At 51.1% G+C, this 2,408-nt stretch overlaps 1 long non-coding RNA gene across 1 annotated transcript; it reads right to left on the reverse strand.

The window, feature by feature from the left end:
* Positions 1–375: 375 nt before the first annotated feature.
* LOC120324574 lies at positions 376–2,408 on the reverse strand. The gene is made up of 2 exons (XR_005565990.1): positions 2,374–2,408; positions 376–1,143 (listed from the first exon to the last, which is right to left on the reverse strand). It is a non-coding gene; the product is annotated as an uncharacterized LOC120324574 (long non-coding RNA).

The raw sequence follows: 2,408 nt of genomic DNA on the forward strand, positions 1-2,408 counted from the left end.
TACTGTGTTTCTTCTTAAAAATTGTGCCTTGCCTTTATCTGCCCACTTATCTTTCGTATCTCCAGTCATTACCCACATTAGTGGAAGCGATCCCTACGTAGGAAAAGATCTGTGAAGTGCCTGGGAACATTTGGATGGACAGAGCTGTATAAAATGAAGACATCAGCAGCAGCATCCCGACTTTTCCTATTGCTGGTGGATCCATCAGCCGTGGATAAGTCATTCTGTGCAAAGCAGCCTTTCCAAGGGTGAGGGAAAAGCCCCAGCTGTAAATTCTCTGTGTTTGCTGGTGCTGCTGAACTGGGTCAGGGCTCAGCAGCCAGTGCTGGTTACACTGAGCTGAGCAGGGTAAACAAAGGCTCCACAAACGCCTGCTCAGGATTCAATCCAACCGTGGCCAGGCAAATATTTATTATTTGCACAAATGTACAGGCAGGGACTTCTGCTCTTGTGAGGATACAGAGCCTGGAAAGGCTTTCTGTGCTTTCTGCAGCCAGAGCAGCACAGGCACTCTCTGTCCTCTGTTCCCTGCAGGAAAAGACAACTCCGAGCTGGTGGCAGGAGAGGGGAGATCCTTGCCTGGAATTCCCACTCCAGGGATTGTTGCTTGGCTGTTTTGGGAAATCCTTGTTATCCAGTTTAGAAACATTCTGTTTTTTTCCTCAGAGCCATCCTCTCCCGGTAGAGAAACTTCTCCTTCTCCCTCCTCTGAGTACCTTCACTTTGTCACTCCGTGCTCCCCCAGCTTGAGCCTGGAGACTGAGCTGTGATCCCTCTCTTTCCCAGCAGCTTCCTCCAAAAGGGAGGGAAGGGAAGGTTTGAGAGGTGTTTATTCGTGTCTGTCTAAATTCTATCCTCTAGGAATGGGAACAAGGCTCCCATTTATCCTTCAGAGCAGCGATGGTGGGATAGAATTCCTGGTTAATAGATGGGGTTCAATTATCCTCTAAGGCTTTAGCAGAAGAACCTTTCCCAAGATCAACCCGGTGGGAACAGGCTGTGCACGGTCACCAAAGTCTGTCCTAACTTCAGAAACATCTCCAAACTTCTTTAAATCCCTCATTCCTGCTTTTCCATTGGATGCCAGTGCCCTGTGGTTGGGTCCCTGCTCTGCTGGATCTCTCTGCTGGATCCACTGTGTCTCTGTGTGAAGGAATTTGAGAGGTGGCTCTGAGCAATGGGAAGCTCCTGCAGCAGCAAAGTTGTGCCCAGAGATATTTTGGAGCTTTAGGAGGCTCAGGGGGGGACCTTCTGGCTCTGCAACTCCCTGACAGGAGGGGGGAGTTGGGGGGGGGTCGGGCTCTGCTCCCAGGGAACAAGGGACAGGAGGAGAGGGAACGGCCTCAGGCTGTGCCAGGGGAGGGTCAGGTTGGACATCAGGAGGAATTTCTGCCTGGAAAGGGCTGTCAGGCATTGGAAGAGGCTGCCCAGGGAGGTTTGGAGTCCCCATCCCTGGAGGTGTCCAAGGAATGACTGGACGTGGCACTCAGTGACAAGGTGGGGATGGGTGACAGGTGAGACTCGATGATCTTGGAGGGCTTTTCCAACCTTAACCATTCTATGATGAGCAGCAGAAAAGCTTCATTTACTCCCTTCCACGCCTCGTTTTCACCCTTCCCCGGGTAGAAACCTTCCTTTTCTTCTCCCTTTTGAAAGCACTTTGTCTTTTCCCACCAGGCAGAAGTAGTTGGAATAACTGTTTTCACAGCAGCAGTAGTTTTGCTGTTAAACAAACGAGTAGAAAGCCAAAACTTCTGCCACTTCACATGTTTGTGTTTTGAAAACCAAGTTATTTGTTTAGACACACTGGAAAATATAACCACAAACAACCCCTGAAGTGCCTTGCTCGGTTTCAGCGAGTTAACAGAAACCATAAGAGGGAGAATTTGTTGGCCCAGATATTTTCCTTTCCTCTCCAGAAACATTCTTCCCCATTTCCCAACCCCTTGGATTTGTTCCCCTGTGCCACCCAGTGCTCCCACCTGCTCCAAGATCCAGGAGGAGCTGCAAGGGCGGGGGGGGAGGGGGCGGGGGGGGCGGGAGGGGACAGGAATTTAATGACTTGCATGGAAAAAGGGATCGAGATCTATGGAAACACTGAGTGCTCCAGCTTTGTGCACCTGGGTAAGGAACCGCTGGAAATCTCAGCCCACAAACTCCGTGTTTGACCTTGAAAAATGAAGGCATTAATCCACAGCGCCGCGTGCTCTGTCCTGCTCCTTAATCCTGCGGCTGATGAAGGACAATATTATCACGTTGGCAAAGTCGCCGGGAATGGCTTAGGACGGGCTCCTTCCCTGCGGCTGCTGCTCCGGAATGGGAACTTTATCTCCAGATTGCTGCGGGAGGGGAGGGGGAGGGAAGGGTTTCTACCTGACTCGGGAGACAATGACCTGCTCACAGGCGGC

The sequence above is a fragment of the Pipra filicauda genome, unplaced genomic scaffold (genome assembly GCF_003945595.2).
Source record: "Pipra filicauda isolate LSUMZ 115617 unplaced genomic scaffold, ASM394559v2 scaffold596_size400887_pilon, whole genome shotgun sequence".
NCBI lineage: Eukaryota > Metazoa > Chordata > Aves > Passeriformes > Pipridae > Pipra > Pipra filicauda.